This window comes from Equus asinus, chromosome 17 (genome assembly GCF_041296235.1).
Source record: "Equus asinus isolate D_3611 breed Donkey chromosome 17, EquAss-T2T_v2, whole genome shotgun sequence".
Classification (NCBI taxonomy): Eukaryota; Metazoa; Chordata; class Mammalia; order Perissodactyla; family Equidae; genus Equus; species Equus asinus.
In genome coordinates this window covers 40,669,381-40,688,114 of record NC_091806.1, presented here as the reverse complement: position 1 = coordinate 40,688,114, position 18,734 = coordinate 40,669,381, and the positions used below count along the sequence as shown (strand labels likewise).

The window sequence follows — 18,734 nt, the reverse complement described above, 5'->3', positions numbered from 1 at the left end:
CCGTAACCTTCCCCGTGGCTGAGAATTTAGGCAGGAGAGACCATGTTGTGCAAGTAGGTTTGAGGAGGCAGGCCTGAGAGGCTCAGGAGTGGGGCCCAACTGTGAAATAGGTGGGGCTCCTGCTAGGTGGGCCAGAGCTTGGGCAGCAGCAGGCCTAGCAGCCCATATGGACTGGGCGGGTCTGGCCTGGGGGTGGGGGGGGCGGAACCCCGCCTCCTCACCTCCCTCTGAGACTGCAGGAAGAGTGACTCATCCACACGTCCTGCGCCCTGTGCCTCTAGCTCTGGCGGGTTGATACAGAGGAGGGTGGCCAGGTTGTTGGATGAGGCCAGGCCTGCACTTGGGGGAGGGCCAGTACCCACAAGCTGGAGGTGGGGTGGGAGGCCTGAGGGGAGGGATTGTGGCCTCAGGAAGGCTCCTGTTGGCCTGCAGAGTGGGGGGGGATGGGGGCGCCTCTTCCCTGCTGTGGTGCCCAAGAAAAGTTCACAGAGGGAGTTTCTAGCGGCAGATGTGGGGAGGGAAAGAGGAGAAGTACATCTGGGGTTGGTTCCCCGCCCAGCCCTGGGGAGGCCTGAGTCACCCCACCTCTGCAGGCTGGGGACTTGCGCCCTCCCTGATCCCTGCTGGGTGGCAGAGCCCAGCCTTTCCCCACTTCTCCCGGTCCTGGGCGGGGTTGCTCCTGGCCCAGTCCGGCTTGCCGTGGGAAGCCAGTAAGAGAGCCAGTGAGAGCCTGCTCCTGGGGGACGTCTCCAGTTGCTGGGCTGGTTCCCTGATGTGAGGGAGGCTCTTGCCACCTGCACGCCACCTAGAGCTGGCATCCCCTGAAGACCATGCAGCACATGCATGCATGGCAGGGCAGGGCAGGGCAGGGCTGGGGCCGGGGTCTCAGGGCAGAAAGGGAAGGGAGGATGCTGTGCGTGGGTTGGGGCCTGAGAACAGGTAGGAGGATAGGGCAAGGAGGAAGCTGTTTTATCCACTTAGTGGACAAAATCTCAGAGCCTCTAGAAAGGGAGGTTGAGAAACTGAAGAGGGGGTCGGGGTTCAGAGATGTATTTGACTACAGATAAAATCTTTACAGAGACTGCAGTGTGAATGGGAAGGGCTAAGACTTCGTTTAGCTTGTAGATAAACCAGGAGATAGTGGTTATAAACTGCTGTTTGTTTTAGCTTTGTTGGCGCTTCTGCTTAGGTCACTTATTAAAAAGTCAAAAGCGTTAAAGTTCTTCTGAGAAGGACCTAGATTGTCTTCTGTTTTTTCACGTCCTGCTTTGAGCTGGAGCCGGACAGCTGCAGCTCACACCAGGTCAGACCCATCCCACCAGCTGCCCACATGCCCCAAATGTGCCACTTCCCCTTTTGAAAGGTGGGGGAAGGGTCTAGAATGTTGAAGGAGAGGAATGAAGTGCTTCGGAGGCTCCGCCCAGTCATTTCTGAAATTAATACTGTGGTTTTCATGGCAACCGGCACTCTTTGTCCTTGGAACCCAGAACTTTCCCTCCGCACATCAGATGGGTTTTCCTGGGTGGCTGTGGCTTCCTTGGCCCACCCCGCCAGCGGTCCCTATAGGGCAGTGTCGCTTCCCCACTTGCTTTGGTGCTCTCTGGGTTTGAATGTAATTCTAGGGTACCCACCCTCATCTCTCCTCTTCCCCAAATGCTGTGGAGCTAAAATACTGGCGCTCCTGAAAGGTTAGAGAAACTATGCCACCTGCTCCTGTCTGTTTGCTCTGGTCAGGCGGGCACGGCTCCTGGGGGAGGCTGTGTTTTACTCCAGGGGAATTACTGAGGTGTCCCGGTGTTTCAGCACCCAAGGGATGGGTGGAATGGAAGATCATGGTGCTTGCTGGAAAGTAGCTCTTCAGTCACTTGAACCTCTTCTAAGAGGGAGAATTTCTTGGGCAGGTGGGGCTGGCTCAGTGGCAAAGATGCCCTGGTGACCCTGGACCTCTAGACGTGCCTAGGCTCTTTTCATTCTTGTAGCCCCCACCGCTCTTTGTTTTCCTGATTTCCTCAGGATTCCAAAGGGAGCCTGTTAACCTTACCTTGTTTACACAATGGGCAGAGCAGGGACTGGATGGTTAGTCAGGGTTTGGGGCTATTTCTGATCGGATCTCCCGTGGAATGTGCCTCCCTCTACTTCCAGCTGCCCCCTCCCCTCCGCAGCAGGAACAGCTGTCATGTGAGGGCCTCTCCCGCTGGCTCAGCCCTTTTGCAATCATCTGGCTGGCTCTGCCAGGATGGGGGTGGATAGTGAGGATGGGCAGAGCCAAGGGGTAAACGAGGGGACACCCAGGGCAGGGGGAGCAGTTGGAAGGTGGCAAGGGCTATGGTGTTGAGGGCTGAGACGAGGGCTTGCCAAGGCCTGGTAGGAGGGGCGGAAGCAGCTGAGCAGGCCAGGGAGGCAGTATGATGAGGTTAGGGCGCCCATCAAAGGAAGTGGGGGCTGCACTAGGACTGGAAGCTTTCTAGGCGCAAGCGAGAGTTGGTTATAGCGGGACCCTGGCCAGTCGTTCTTCAGGGAGATCCGCATTTCCCCTGACTCACAGGGAAGCCACGGGGTGCTTTCCTGCCAGTCCGCCTTTCTGTGGGACCTGACTCACCGAGTTGCCCAGGGTGTTGGCTGCCCTATGGTGGCAGTGCCTGTGCCCTACCCCACCCACTCCTGTTAGGACATGGGTCAGTGAACACCGCTTTTATCCCACTCTCCTCAGTAGCAACTGTCCATCTCTTTGACTCAGACTCACAGGATGTGCCTCCTGTGGGGGGATTGCCGGGGGTGACCACATCAAGCAGTCCCTTTATTTTACCCATAAGGAAGCGGGAGTCCAGAGAGGGGAAGTGACTTATCGAGGGTGCATGCTAGTTTGTCCACAGTTCTTGCAGCCACTCAGTCACTTTTGCTCCTAAGAGGAGCAGGAGGGCACGTCCCTCAAAAGCTGAGGGATAAGTACGGTGGACAAAGCACACTAGGTTTTGGAGGCGGGAGAGGGTGGTATCTAAGGCTGTGGCAGCCAGAGTATGGCAGCCCTGACTAGGGTAAGAAGCAGAGAAGTGGAGCAAGTCCTGGGGCAGGGTCAGCCCTCGAGATCCAAGTCCTGGGGCGGGCAGAGGGCACAGGGTGTAGCAGAGGCGGGACTTCAAGTGACAGGAACCTCAACTATGTGGTGACTCAGGCTCTGGGCAGCATAGGCCCTTCCTTCCCAGCTCAGCCTGATCCTTAAACTGGACTTGGGAAATGTAAGCTGAGGAGGGAGGGAAACCCGGGCTCGGTTCCCTTTTCCCTGAGAGCTGAGGTAAAGGCGGAGGAAGTTGGAAAGGATGGGAGAAAGGCAGATTCCAAACAAGGGGAGAGGAGGCTGTTGCTCCCCTCTCCCCGGCCCCTCCCTCCCTGCTCCCCACTCCCTGCTGGGGAGGGGAGCTGGCTGGGGCGTTGGCTGCTCCGTTCATTCCAGCTCCCTCCCTCGGCTCCTGTTTACAACTCAGCCCGCCCAGTCCACAGCTCAGTTCTGAGCTCTTCTTTTCTCTCTTCCTCCCTCCCTCCTTCCTTCACAGCCTCATTCAGTTGTGTTTTGCCACTTCTTTTCCTTAGTCTCGCGACCACATTTCCTATTATCCTCCTGCTCCCGCAGCATCCCCAAGCCCCCAACTCACTGGCCTCTAAGCCATCTCTCACCACGGCTCTCGGGATCCACCCGTGCCCAGTATGTCCACTTGCCCCCCTCTGCCTGCCCACCTCCGTTCCCTTCCTCTTGCCTGGCCAGTCCTTTTTTGCCTTCTTTCCTCCCAGGGTCTGTACTCAGAGCCCTGCGTCTCGTCTCTTGTTCTCTAATCAGCTTTACCTTGGGTTCTGCTTGGGCCTGAAGATTTCAATTAGGACTGAGTGTAATGGGAGGGTTTCCGGTACCACGGCCGTCTGATCTGAGTAATTTAGGAACTCATGCGAAGCGTGAGGTTTAAATACAGGCTGGGATTTGAATTGAGCTGGAAGTGGATGATTTTACTCAGCTTCATATTTTAAGTTTGGGTTAGGACTTTGAGGTTTGAGAATTGCTAAGGAAATAATGTTTGGATCCCGGAATCACCCTTTAGGTTTGCTGTTCCCCTGGGGAAGAGGACAGATTAGGAAGCAATGAAAGTGAATGGAGAAGGGCCTGCTGTTTGGAAGGGATGCTAATGCCTGGGCTGATGTGTGTATGGGCTGGAGGTGGGGTCTGGGAGGTCCCAGATGGCCCAAAGAAGGGGTAGCAGTCGTTTTTCTGCTTCTAAGGCTGATGTGCCAACAGGCCCTCGATGGGGGGAAAATCTGCTTTCGAAGAGACTGCCAACACTTCACTGCGCACTTCACTTCCCTTCTGGGATGGGGGTTTAAAAGTCATGATTATTCTTTGAGCAGTCCGTGCGTCTTTTCCTCCCTGTAATACACTGATTTCAGAGAAGGGAGGGGAAGGGGAATCCCCTGGCAAGGGGCCTGCCCACAGAGCTCCCCTTTGTGGTTACTATGGAAACAGGCATAATAGAAACAAAACAGAGGCATGTTGCTTGGCAACAGAAGAGCCCAAGGTTCATCAAACACACATTACAACAGGGTACAGATCAGGGAACCCCCAGGGAGGGAGCGTCACTTCTGGGGAAGCTGGGGTATCCCAGTGATGACGAGTCCTAGAGCTCACCTCCCTCTGCCAGTGAGCCTGGAGCACTGTGGTGTGGGATGCCTCCGAAGGGTGTGCAGTGCCAGCGGGAGAGCTGAAGTCCTCCCTGATCTCTGGTAGCCCTCATGTTTTGACAGAGGACTCTGAAATCTTGAAGAAGACAGAGGTTTTCTTAGCAACGTTGGCATGGAGGGGGCTCTTTATAACCCCAAAATAGTGTGTGTCCGTGTGTGTCGGGGGTGGGGGGGTGAAGGAGCTGTGTACAACACCTGGTAGAAAAGATAATGTCCAATTTTCCCAAAGCATAGGACATGCAAGGAACTCAGAGTACAAGGTAAGGGGAGATCAAAGTACATTTCCTTCTGGACTGAGCTCCTTGAGGGCGGGGACTCCATCTTGTCGAGTTCTCTATTACCTGCACCACCACCACCACCATAAGCCCCCAGCCTAGTGTCAGACACACAGTGAATGCTGGTGCAGCTGCATGAGAGACCTCCAATGGGGGCATTGCTCCCTGGGGGCTGAGAGCCAGGGGAAGCTCTGACTTCCCCCCATGGGAAGAGTAGGGTACAGGATGCTGTTGTGAAAAGAACAAGGGCGTTGGGGCCAGTTATACCTGTAGTTCATTCATTCATTCATTCCACAAAATGTTCTTGAGTGATGCTATGTGCCAGCCCCTTCTCTAGGCACTAGGCATTGAGCAGAGAACAAAAAATCCCTGCTCTCATGGAGCTTCGATGCTAGTGGGAGCTTTGACTTCTGCTTCCGAGGGTTGTGTGACTTTAGGTAAATCACGAACCCTCTGTGAGACCATTTCCTCCCAGAGCACGTGAAGATTAAAGGAGCTAACCCATGAAAGAGCCTGCTGCGGTGTCAGACACCATCACCATTAAGGGAGCTTTGGCGGGTGAGGGGTGGGGGGCCCATGGCAGCAGACAGAAGGAGAAAGGTTGACGGAAATTTCTAAAAGTGTGTGTCTCCAATGACACCATGAAAACATTCCCTTCCCCTGGGCTGAGGAGGCTGACCTAGGCTTTGGTTCCAGCAGGTGCGATCATGGTTTTTTAGGAGGCAGTGTCAGCTTACCCCTTCTCTACCCTCCTAGCCTGGAATGGGGCAGAAGCCGGTCCCCAGGATGGCCCCTACCAGGTATCTTGACTCTCCTACCCCTGAATGAAGGACCTGGCAGTAATCCCTGCTCTTTGGCTGCTCCCAAACCCAGCCTCTCCCGCCTTCTTCCCTGTTGACCAAGAGGTTGGCCAGAACAAACAAAAGCAGCAGATAAGTTGGCTCTGAGCCCAGGCCACTAGCCTCTGCTCTTTCTGGGGGGCTGACGGAGCCCACGCTGAGGTGAGGACACAACATCCACACCCTCCATGCTCTTTTTTTCCCGCCCCAGCTCCTCCCTCCAAACTCCCATAGCTCGGTTTGCAGAAACCTTATGTCTTGCGGCTTGTGTCACATCATAGCTTTTTCTGAGAACCTAGATGTAAATCAACTCCCATTTTAATATGCACTGGGGAAACCTGCACTTTCAAGGAACCAAATGATTCATTTTATACAGTTGAAAATCCTTTGGTAAACTGTTGGAGGTATCTTTGGGGAGAGGGACGAGGCAGGGGAGGAGGTGTTTACTGTTTATTTTTCTGCCTTTCTGTCTTGTTTACATTCTTCACCATTTGGAGGTATTGATTTTACTTACAGAATGTCAACTGAGGAGTATCTGACTTGTAGGATCACAGGCCATTCTGTTGATCTGTATTCTGGGTTCATGTTTCAAAAGCTGAATAAATGTGACTTAAAAGGAAATAAAATTTAAAAAGTTGTTGGTAAAGGAAATAATTCGCTCTTGGTTTTTCTTTTAAATGCATCCCAAAGTTGAAAAGTTGAGTTTTTTTTTTTCTTTAGATAAGGTAGGTGCTGGGCAAGAGATGCAGAACAAAATGGAGGAGGGGAGATTCTTCAGAAAGCCTGGGTCTGCGACTGTCTGCTTGTGATGCGTGTGGTGGCATTGCTTCTGCTGTGGGTTTGAGTGTCTATCTGGGTACTTGTGTGTGTGTGTGTGTGTGTGTGTGTGTGAGAGAGAGAGAGAGAGAGAGAGAGAGAGAGAGAGAGAGGGAGAATGCTCGTGCCCAAGTCTCTGCTTTGTCTATGTGTCTTTGCATGTCTGTGCCTGTCTGAATGTCTACACATGTGTCTCCACCTTTCTGTGTCCATTGTACGTCCGTGGCTCTTTTTGCTGTCTCTTCCCTCCCCCACAGCCTGTACCCTGTGCGGGTAACTGGACCTGGGACACAGCCCCCAGGGCTGGCAGCAGAGTTGGCTGCTGGGTATTTTTAGCCTGTAAACATGTTTGCCATTTCAGAGGACAGGACTGCTGGTCTCAGCCCCAGCCCACTCATGATCTTGCAGCCAGGAGGGTGCTCCTGTCTGGGGCCAGGTCTTCTCAGTTCCCTGCCCTGGGGTCTCCCTTCCCCAGCATTTGGGAGAGAAGGAGAACTGGCTTGATGTGGGCAGTGGGTGGCCACCGAGGAGGCAGGCTAAGACGATTCACAGGACAGAAGAGAATGGGGATGGGCAGCCAGAAGGCCCCTGAACCCCATTATTAAGCGTTTAATAAAATCTCCATGTAGTCAGAACTGGCTGTGGGAAATGGCTGTAAATTTGGAAACTCAGCGTCCTGCAAGTGGGGAGGTGGTGGAGGGGTTCAGACAGGGCATATGAGAAGAAATGGGTAGGCAGAGGAAAAGCGGGAGCCCCGGCTTCCCTCAGGGAGTCTGGAGAGGGAGGTGAGCACCCCGGTCTGCTCCTCCAAGGGCTGCAGGCCTGACTGCTGCGCTGCCGCCCCGGCCGGGCGGAGCAGCACGGTGGTGCATGGGACACTGGTGGCCCTGACTCCGGGAGGTGGGGCCAGCGTCTCCAGGCTGGTTCTGTGGAGCGCGGGGGCCCCCAGAAAGAGGGAAAGCCAGAAACGCGCGCGGTTGCATGGAGCTTGGAAACCAAGTGAGGAGACGGCCTGGGATTTGACGTGTAGTTGCCTGGTAGGATTTGAAGTTCTAGTGTTGAGGGAAAAACTCAAAAGGTCTGCGTCAGGCTGGAGGTCGCGGCTGAACTACCCAAGCCCCCCAACCGCTCTCTGAACCCGTTGGTCCTTCCTGCAAAATGGGCGGTTTCTTGGTTTCAGCTGTGAGGATAAGCCTCAGGGAGCTTCGAGGAGTTTCTTGCCGACGAAACACACTGCATACGTAGGGAGTAGATCCGGGCACCGGCCAGAGTAGGGGGCAGTGGATAGGGGGAGGGGGAAAGAAGCACTTTGGCAGCGCGGCGCCCTCCTGGTCCCCACGTCCCACAGGGCCCTCCCCACCAGCAACCCGCTCCCCGGGCCCTCCAGGGTCGGCCTTGCTAGCTCGTCCCAGCCCTACTCCGGCCCCGCCCGGCCCCGCCCTCTCCCCACAGCTCGGGGCAGACCCGCCCGCCCGAGCCGGAGTTACAAGAGCCGCCTCCGCGCGCGGGGGCCCGGCCACTCGGAGCAGCTCTGCCGCGGGGACTGCACCGCCCGCCCTGCCGGACCCGCCCCGAGCGGGGCTCGCCGCCTGCAACAGCCGCAGCACCGCGACCTCGGGCCCCGTGCGGGATATGGCTGTGTCCTGGGGTTGAGCGCGCAGGTAGGGGCGCCGGGCGCACCTTGGCGCGATCGGGGAACAGGACGCCGAGCACGGGAGAGGGGAGGTGGGTTGCAAGGGTTGGGCGAGGCGCTTTGGGTGGGTGTCACTGTGAGGATTCGAACAGTTTGGAGCAAGCTGGGCAGCCCAGGGCCGCGCGGGGAGGCGACGCGTCGCGCCCTCGGAGCCAAGCTCTGCCTCCGGAGTTGGGGCGCAAGTTGGGCAAAGTTGGAAAATCGCTCCGAAGTGTGCTTAGCCCCAGTCCATATTTCTCTCGAGGGCTGACTGTTGGCCCTACTGCACGGCAGGGCGTCCCATTCCTGGCCTGGTGTCTCCTGGTGGCCCCTGTCCCACTCCCTCTTTCTCCATGGGGCGGTGGCTCAGCGCAGTGCTCCGTTCCTATTTCATGTTTACTGGAGAAGTTTCTGAGATCGTGGCCGCGGCCCCTCTGCCCCTCCCGGCGCCCCTGCGTCCCCGCGCCGCGCGCCCCCTCCGCTGTCCCTCCCGGTTCCCCACACCTCCGCCCTGAACTTCGCGTCCAGAGTCCTCCCGGCCCCACCCAGTTCTGTACCACCAGCCTCTCCCTTTCTGGCTCCTGGCGGCTCCCCTCGGCCCCCCTCCAGCTGCCCCGCCCTAGTCTTGCCCCTCCGTTTTCCCTGCTCCAGAAAACTCCCTTCTTCCTCTGGGTCTGCAGAGCCTGGAAGTTTGCAGCGCGCCTCCCTGCGGGGCGGGTGGGAGTGGGGGTGGGGGGACATAATTAGGGAGATTCCTGCAGTGGGGTGGGCGGGGAGGGGGCTCTGCAGTGGCCCAGCCCTCGGGACCGCCCCTTCCCCTCTAGAGGCGGCGCTCTCTCCCCTACCCCACTCCCAAACCCGTCCGGGCGGGATGGCCCCCGCCCCAGCGCCTGGCTTGGCGCCAGCAGCCTGAGGAATGTGGTGGTTGGAGCCGGTGACTAATTCAAACCAGAACTCGGGGAGGAGTGGTGAGGGGCAAAGGGGAGGTGGGGGAAGGGGCTGTGTGTGGGAGGTGGGGGCAGGAGCCGGGCTCGGCGTAGGAGGAGGGCTTAGCTGCCCTCTTTGGAGCCCTCCACTCAAGCTGTGCGCTCCAGGAGAGAGGGCCGGGGGGCGAGGTCCTGCAGAGGAGTTGGAAAGGCAGTGTGCTTAGGGTGTGTTCGGAGAACTGTGTTATGTAAGGCTTTCCCATGCAGGGAGAGGGTGTGCAGTGTGTGAGCGCCTGGCCCGCCCCTGGCTGGGCTGGGCGCCCCCTGCAATGCCAGAGCCCGGGATGTGGGCGCGCAGCCTCTTGGCGGTGCCGGCCACGAGAGACATGTGGGGTCTGAGCAGGGCTGGCTGTGCCCCTTGCGTGGGAGGGGAGCGGAGTGGGCAGATGGGGCATCTCACAGCCTTAGCCGGTCGGAGCACCAGGTGGGAGATGGCTTTGGCGCCTCTGCGCAATGTGGCCACGGAGAATTGTGCGCTAGTGTGTGCTCGCGCCTTTCACAGGGTGTGGCTGCGGAGAGGTGGGGTGAGGTGCCCCCAGGAAGCCTGCAGTCGCTGCTGAGTGCCCTGCTTTGTGCAGTCGTTTGTGGGAAGGCTGGGTGGAATCCTCCCGTGGCAGTAGGTCCTTAAGAGAATGACCTGGAGTTTCCAGAGGAAAAGGGACCCAGATATTTACCTCTGCGTCCCCAGCACAATGCTGGGCTCCGCGTAATTGGTTCTGAAACGGTTTCCTCTGCTAGAATCCAGCCTCGATTGCAAGGACCTCATGGCCTTCCTTCCACAGCCTAGCACATGACCAGAGTGGGGCTGATTTTGTGGGAGACAGTGATGATGCTTGGGGACTGTAGTGACCAGTGAAGGCAGGGGAGTTGGGGGGAGGGAGGGAGAGATTAAAGGTGCCTGGGAAGGCATTTCAGGGTCTCCATACCTGTGCTGGGTCTAAATGAGGGGAGTAAATTTTGCTTCCATTTCCCCTCTCTTCCCCTGCCTCTCAAGAGGGAAATCCTTGGGGCAGGGTGTGGCACTCACTTCCTTTCTGAAGCTGAATGGGGAAGCTTCCTCCTCCGTCCACGGGGATGATGGGCTGGGCCGGCACATGGTAGGCAGAGCCTGCAATGGGAGTAGAAAGAAACCCAGGCTTAGGGGTACCTCCTTGCTCTGAGCTGTGAGCTGTGGAATGAGGGAGGGTGGGAGAGGACCAGGGACTGTAAGAGCTCGGCTAGAGAGGGCGCAGGTTCTAGGGGGGTTGGAGATGGGGGATTGGAGGGTGTCTGAGCCCCTCTGTAAAGCCTTGTCCTTAAGAGGTTATACGCAGCGACATCGGTCAGAGAACAAGGACACACAGGCAGCTACATAGGTCATGCCGGACTTAGTGCTGCTGACGTGGAGGCCCACAGCAGCGATTCAGGGGTCCTCGTCTGGGCAGCTCCTTGAAGAGCTAACCCCCTAGAGCTGAGGACTTGGTGCAGGGGAGGTCTAGGGCTCAGGGAGGGACACGAGAGAGTGAACTGTGGCAGACCTGTGGAGGCAGAAGGCCAGCTTTGGTCAAAGGCAGGGAATGGGCTGAGGGGTCCCCGGGTCACTTCAGTCCCAGGGAGGCCCTGGGTGGAGATGTCCGGACACTGCCAGACTGGATTCTTTGGCTCAACTTGGAGTTGGCTGGCTGGCCCTGGCAGAGCACACCACTCAGAGCCTGAGGAGCTGGTTTGAGGGGTTGGGGCAAAGCTGTGGGGGTGGAGGGGTGTGTGGGGCTCTGGGGTGTGGTCACCACCTTCCTCAGAACTTGGGAACCGCCTGGGGACAGAGGCAGACCAGGAGAGCTAGTCCGACTCCTGATGGGAACTCTCCCCCTGCCACCGCTCCCAGACACCCCAAGTGTCTTTCCGTGAAGCTGGGCTGACCACGTGCATGTGCACATGAGGAAGGGAGGTGGCCTCTCGAGAGGGTTTAGAATGTGCTGTTTGAGTTGAGTGGCGGTGGTGGTGGCGGCGCATGTCTAGGGCCTATCTGCTCTCTTTGTCCTCCATGGGTTTCATCCAGGCTCCTGGGAGCTGTTATTTCCCTGGTCTCTGATCGTCCCGCTGGGCTCGCAGGCCTTCCTGAGCAACCCTGGGTGTGGTGAGGAAGTGTAGGGGGCCACGTGGGGGGGCCACCGCAGGGCTCAGCAGGAATGTTTGTGTGCAAGTTTTGATGGCGCCCCTTCCTCCCTACTGCCCTCTGTTCCCACCAGTCGGGACAGCTGGGCTGCTGTAGCAGGAGGTCTTGGGTCCAGGGGTCCCTGTTTCGCTGTGACCTTGGGTCCCTGTGGCCGCTAGTGTCCCAGCAGTGAGGTATGTGTTACTACCTGTGAGAGGGTGTCCCTCTGGCCGTGCATGGTGGTCCTCGCATTGCAGTGGACCTGGATGTGTTAGCTCTGCTTGCATCTGGGGCTTATAGTGCAGGGGGCAGCAATGGGACCCTGCCGTGGTGGTGGAGGTTTCCCGGGGGCTGCAGGGGTTGTAGGTAAGGACTGAAGTAAATCTCTCGGCCCTGGACAGGTTCCGGGCCCTGAAGTTTGTATTTAGAGCCTGGCGGGAGGGTGAGGACAGCGCTGGGAGCCAGGCCCCGCTGAGAGAGGCTGAGCGAGGCTCTGCGCACGGCGGTCAGGGAGGGGCATCCTACCCTGTCCCCGGGGGCCGGAGCGGAGGTTCTAGGGGAAGGGGAAGTGCCTGGAGCTGATCCCGGCTTCGTGTCCTGGCTGGCCTGGGGGGCGGCTCTTTGGCAGCCCAGCCAAGTGCCTGGCCCCCACACCCCTGCACTAGCGAGGCCTGGCCACTGGGCGGAGAGCTGGGCCATGGTCCACGGCGGGCCGCTCCCAAGCTGTAATCTACCCCCAGGGTGAGACAGAGCATTGCTCTTCTTCACCCCCCTCCCCGTGGAGGGTGCCACCCTCAGAGTTGGTGTGTGACTTCCTGTGGTCGTGGATAAAGGCCAGGTGTGGGGACTTCCCATTGCAGAATGTAATGCTGCCCCCAGTCCCCTGTCACAAGGAGGAGAGAGAGTCTCTCTTGGATGGGGGAGGAAGAGGGACTCTCCCTGCCTGCTAGAAGTGAGAACTTGAAGCTGGGCGCGGGAGGTGGGGGGGCGCATCAGAAGCTCCCTGGGGAGAGGGGTGGAGAAAGGTGTCAAGGAGGAGGGTAGAAAGCAGCTGGCTGGCTGGGGTGGGGCTGGGGCTGCCCTGGCAGTCGAGGTACAGAGAACTCCAGCTTGATGGTGGGGGGTGAGGGGTAAAGGGCTGAAGGGGAGGGGAGGGCTGGAGTGATGAGGCCGGGAAAACTTCATCTTGGTGGAGGTTGTGGGCTGGGCCAGTGGTTCAGGTAGCAAGGGAGTAAGAGAGACAGGTGCATGCAGGTAGAGGGAGGCACAGACTCTGCTCCGTGATGGGCAGGGCCTGGGGCTGCCTGGACAGGTGTCAGTTGTGCGCTGGTGAAGGCAGGGAGTGTGGGCCTGCTCTGGGCCGTGAAGAGTTGGGAATGGGGCTGACGAGCGTCTCCATGCGCATGCCTTCTGTGTGCGTCTTTGTGTGTCTCTCCATATGTCTCTTCACTGCCCATATTGCCCCTATCTTGCAGCTTGTTTGTCTAATTCTGATAATTCCACCCCCAACACACACGTCCCATTCAAGTTGAAAGTGCTCCCCTGGGGTGTACCGCCCAGAATCAGCTGAGTATAAAGTTCTTGATGTCAGCTGGGATTCTTAAGATCACTGCGCAGTTCTGCTCCGGTTAGAAGCGGGCACGCTGTTTTCCAGACGGAGGGCTGGCAGCTGCCCATGTGGAGGTCTGGTTGGAGGCTTAGGCCCTGGAAGAGATGCTGCCCCTGCGTTTCTCCTTGTTCCTTTGGGACGAGGGTCTGCCTGCGTGGCTGTCCCCATTTCCCAGTGAGTGGAAGTACTTGCCGTGCCCTGCCAGTGCCTGTCTCTAGAGTGGGTCTGATGCCCACCAAACCCCGGAAGGGGACAATTCTCTTAACCTTCACCTGCTGGGGCCCAAGAGAGTCTACAGGGGAGCTGGGATCTGTGTAGCTTAGGATTTCTGACTCCTGGAGATACGTCATCGATGGGCCCCAGAACCAAAAGGCCCTTCAGATCCTGGGCTCTGGGATGCCTGGACTCTGCCCGTTCTGGGTTTGCTGTCCTCAGACTGGACCAGAATGAGGCTGGTGTGTGGGCAAAGGAGGCTGGTGGCCACTTGCCCTCCTTCTGTGCTTGTGGCCCTTGGTGGGCATTGCTGCTCCCAAAGTGAGCCTCCTTCTATGCCCTGGGTCTCCAGGTCCCCACCCAAATCTCACTGCCTCCCTTCCTCTGTGTTTCTGTCCCTCTCCCCGAGGCGTCCTTCTCCCTCTAGATGTGCATGGAGGCCTCTCCATCTTCCTGTGGGTGTGTCTCTCTGGCTCTCACTCTACCCTCCTCCAGTATAGGTCTGTCTCTTCTGTGTATCTCCTTTGTGCATCTTTCTCTGTGGTTTCTCATCCTGTGTGTATTTATTTGTGCCTTTGTCCCTCAACCTGGGTAAAGACTCTTGGCCTTGGAGTCAAACTTGGGCAAATCATCTTACCTCTGGGGCCTGTTTCTGCATCTCTAAAATAAGGATATTAATTCTTTTTTGGGGGGGCAGAGAGGAGTGAGGAAGATTGGCTCTGAGCCAACATCTGTTACCAGTCTTCCTCTTTTTGCTTGAGGAAGATTGTCACTGAGCTAACATCTGTGGCGATCTTCCTCTTTTTTTTTTTTGAGGAAGATTAGCCCTGAGCTAACATCTGCCACCAATCCGCCTCTTTTTTTTTTTTTTTTTTTTTGCTGAGGAAGACTGGCCCTGAACTAACATCCATGCCCATCTTCCTCTACTTTATATGTGGGACACCTACCACAGCATGGCTTGCCAAGCAGTGCCATGTCTGCACCCAGGATCCGAACCGGCAAACCTCGGGCCACTGAAGCGGAATGTGCAAACTTAACCGCTGTGCCACCGGGCCAGCCCCAATCTTCCTCTATTTTATGTGGGATGCCGCCACAGCATGGCTTGACGAGCGGTGCTGTGTCCAAGCCCCGGGTCCAAACCCGTGAACCCCAGGCCGCCAAAGTGGAGTGCGCAAACTTAACCACTACGTCACTGGGCCAGCCCCAAGGATATTAATTCTTACTCACATAGGATTGTTTGGGGATCGAATGAGACCCCGGGCATGGAACCACAGCTCAATACCTGGCACACAATAGGACCTCTGCAAAATTCTCTTTCTCTCAACCTGTTGGCTGTTTTCTTTCAGTGTAGAGCTGTCTCTTCCTCTTTGCCGCCTGGCGAGTGTTTATGAGAGTGGATTGCCCTTCTGGGTGTGTCTCCCTTTTCTTTGAATATCCCAGGCCCTCATCCTGGTTATACGTCCTGGTTATACGGGCTTCCCTCTGGTGGAGCTCTCTAGCTCTGGGCATGAGTCATTTCATTCTTCTGGGCATGGGGGCTGCTTCTCCCCGGCCTGTGTATATGGTAGATAGTGCCACTGTGCTTCGTGGAAAGGTTCTTTGCTGTTGCTGTCTTCCCCACCATGGGGTGGGAGTGCTTCTGTCTCTTGGAGTGTCACCTCCTGTATCCCACCTCTGCTGGCTCAACCTTGTGCCCCTCTGATGTGTATCTTGTCCTGAGGTTTGGTGCATGGAGGCATTGAAGCCCAGAGTGTGTGTATCAGTTTCTGTCATCTTGACACTGACGCAGGCTGCAAGGCTGTCTTTGGCTGCTGCAGCAATTATGCCGGGCCCCCTCCCTGGCTCACTTCATACTGGCGCTTGGGAGGAAGGGGCTGTGTTCCGTGGGGGCAGTGGAGGAAGGATGCTGCTCTGGAGGTCATACTCGGCGGAGACTGTCTGCCCAGGGCAAGGAGTCGGCTTCTTGGATCTGCTCTGGTGTTGTCCCCAATCCGCATAGGTGGCATCGGTGCCTCCTCTTTGTGGTTGGAGGGCACGTCCTCTTTCTGCTTTTGAGTTGACAGGACAGGCTCGTTCCTCTCTCGCTACTTCTGGCCTGAATTGCGGTCTGTCCCTGCCCACTCAGACGTGCCTCCTCTCAGCCTTGTAGCTGGAGTGGCCTCACCGTCTTGCTCCTTTTCTGCCCTCCGCCTTAGAGGGTCTCTACTCCAGCCCTTCCCATTACGAAGGATACTGTGAGCCAGGGTCAGGTGGAGCACAGGCGGGGAGCTAGCAGACCTGGTTGGGGGACCCCAGCATCCTCCCAGTCTCCCCTTTCTGGACCTCACTTTCCCCATCTCTAAATAACAGGCAGTGCTTCCCATGGAACGTTCTGCAGTGGTGGAAATGTTCTGTATCTGCATAACAGAGGAGTCATATGTGGCTGTTAAGCTCTTGAAATCTGGTTACTGCAACCAGTGAACTAAAATTTTAATGTAATTTAATTAATTTAAGTTTAAATAGCCACATGTGGCTACCATGTTGGATGGCATGGCTCAGAGGTATCTTCCGGCTCCAAAGGCTTATGACCCTTGGCTGGATGGGCAGAATTTCCCAAAGCTCCAAAGACCCTACTTTGGGTGGCTGCAGGGGAGAACCCTCAGCCCCCAGGAAGCCTGGCTTCACCTGACTTGTGTGGGAGGAGAAGGAAGGACCATCTGGGCTTGTTCAGGCTCCAGGGGTGGGAGAGACTGAGGGCTGGGATCCAAGTGCAGAAAACAGGCCTCTGCCACTGTGGCCTCGAATCCCCCACCAGTACCCCCATGTCGGCCACCTGAATGGCCCAGATCAGATCAGAGAAGAGGGGAATCTTTTCTGGCTGTGTCAGGAGGTGAGGCCCGAGGCAGAGCAGGCTGGGTGGTTGGCACCCTGTCCGGCTGAGAAGCCAGCGGGTGCCCTGCCAGGGTGAACCTGCAGCCTCGGGTCCAACGGCTACTGCTCTCACAGGCTGTGGACCCTTCTCATCTCAGGATGGCCTTCTCCCCTCATTAGTTGCCTGGGTCGAAGCATGCAGCAGGTCCCTCCTGAGCCTCCACGCTGTGCTCCTGGGGGACTCCTGGCCTGGGGCTTCGTCCTGAGGTGCTGGCAGGGAAACTGACTGCTGTCGCCACTGGAGCCCCAGCCCCTCTGGCACCTGGGGGTCTGGCCCACCAAGCACTTTGTCGATTGGTTTCAGGCGTGATCCTTTACGTGTCTGGAGCTGTTGCATCTGCGGTGACTCATTGGGGAAGGAGGGAGGGTGGGGCCGAGATGTGGGCGAGGGTGAGCTGGCTCAGCACCAGGATGCAGGGCGGAGAAAAGGGGCCCTGCTCAAGGAGGAAGAGAGGTGCTGGGGCGATTGGTGGCTTCAGAGATTGGGGAAGCCATCGGGCTGGAAGCCTTTTTCCTTCTCTGCCCTGCCTGGCTCCTGGTCTGCGGGCCTGGCTGCTCCGTGCTGGATGCTGGGGGAAGGTCTCGTTCAAGTTCCAGCTTTATTGTTTCCCATCGGGAAGGGTCAGCATGACTTCCTGTAGCTGCTCCCCGGCCTGTCGGGAAGGGAGGTGTTTTCCCCAGCTCACACCTGTGCCAACAGGCGGCTCACCCGTCAGCAGCTCTCCTGGGCTCCTAACCAGCACCTGTGCTGACGAGGAGGCACATTGTAAATACCGTGTGTGAGTTCAGGTGGTGGGGAGACTGGGGGGGGTGGGGTCTCTGTGGCTGTCTTCATTTGTGTTGTTATCTGCCTGCCATTGGAACTGCTAAGTGCCCGTGAATTTCCAAGAGACACGGTCTTGTCCTCAGAGGCAAAATCTAGCGCCTTCAAGACCCCATTTATCTTTCATTCCCTCCAGAAGCCTCCTGGAACATTCTGAGGCTGAATTGTTCATGCCCAGAGCACCTTGCTCATAATTTATATCCTGGACAGGAACTAAGTCTTTTAAATCTCCACATCCGGCACATGGAGTGCATTCAATAAATGTTTGGAAGGTGCATGAGAGAAGTTAGGCAACAATTGAATGCAGCGTAGAATTCAGAGCTGGGCTGAGCTGCAACCGTCCCTCATGGGTTTGCTCTGCAGGGTCCGGTACAATGTTGGACAAATGGGAGGTGATCAGTAGGCATGTGTTTATCCATTGGTTGACTAATTTGTGGATGCAAACAGCTGTAGGGCGGGGCTTTGGGGAAATTCTTCACGATTTATGGCCTCCCCCACACTGTTTCACAGACGTGCTTCTGGATGACGCTGCCGCCGCCATTTTGTGTGGGTGGCTGTAGGCCGTGGCCATATCCAGAGTCCTGCCTGGTGTCTTCCCAGGGTGCCTCTGGAGCTGACAGCTCATCCTGTGGCTGGAGGGCATCTTTGCTCCCAAGTGCCCGCACCTATGGGGGCCTGGCTCAGGGCCCAGGGTGGGCTGGCAGATGGGCCCTGACTCACCAGGTCCCTGAGGCAGGTCAGCTGTACTCTCACCTCTTGGGCTTGGGCCTGTGCCTGGGGGGCACCGGGGCTTCCTCTGTTTAGCCGCTGCCTGTGGCAGGCCTCCTGGAGTCCCAGCTGGTGAGGGTCCCCCTCGTCCTGAGACTGAGTTAGACAGACAGAGTCACTCTTGTCGCTGGGGGAGGGAGGACACCAGCATCCCTGCTTTCAGGCCTGCCAGTTACCCCCAGTGCTGGAGACACCCTGAGGAGTGTCCATCCTCTGATACGGTGTAGGGGAAAAGAGCCACATACTCAGAGCTTGAGCATAGTTGCTCCCTTATTGTGGACCCCGGGCAAACTGGCGTCTCTGAATCTCAGTCTCTCCATCTGTAAAATAGGGACAGTAACATCTCCCTCCTGAAGCTGTTATAAAGAACCTAATGAGAATGTGTTTGTTGTGAGGTTCCTGTGCCCCAGAGCTTTTCACACATGCTCTGTCCCTCTCTTCTTCTGTCCTCACGGAGATCCTTTATTGTCTCCATTTTCATGATGAGAAAATGGAGCTTCAGAGAAGTTACGTGACTTGGCCAGGGTCACCCAGCTGGGAGGATGGGGAACCAGGATTTGAATCTGAGTCTGGCCTCCTCTAAACCCCTCTTCTGCGACCCTAGGCTGGAAAGTCATGTATGAATGGAATTGATGACAGTAGTAGGGGTCAGGGCATCGATCTGGCCTGGGGAACAGGACATCCAGCTGTCCCTTGCGTGGCAGCTGGTTGGGGTTCCAAGCAAGCTGATTGTTGAGTGCAAGCATCACTGTGAACTTTTCCTTAGGCTGTGTGACGGAGATTCCCGAGGAGAAAGACTGAAGAGAGGAGAGGAAGGAGGGGCGGGCTCCTGGCAAGGCATTTGCTCCTGAATTGAGTCCTGCAGAAGGTCAGTGGGAGGGAGGGTGAGGAGAGAGGTGGAGGTGATGGGATGGGGAGGGTGGAGACCCTGTGTGGCATCGGGAGGCAGGGCCCTGGGTGGAAGGGA

The 18,734-nt window shown here is 57.1% G+C and overlaps 1 protein-coding gene across 4 annotated transcripts in view; it reads left to right on the top strand.

The window, feature by feature from the left end:
• The first annotated feature begins 8,096 nt into the window (after nucleotides 1-8,096).
• Nucleotides 8,097-18,734, top strand: part of AHNAK (AHNAK nucleoprotein) — a 138,332-nt gene continuing 127,694 nt past the window's right edge. Inside the window, exons 1-2 of one of the 4 annotated variants that reach the window (XM_070488002.1) lie at nucleotides 8,097-8,313; nucleotides 18,534-18,635. The gene's annotated coding sequence lies outside the window, so the exon portion shown is untranslated. The remainder of the gene's footprint in view (nucleotides 8,314-18,533; nucleotides 18,636-18,734) is intronic. The other 3 variants (XM_044750178.2, XM_070488001.1, XM_070488000.1) reach the window with 3 other exon arrangements.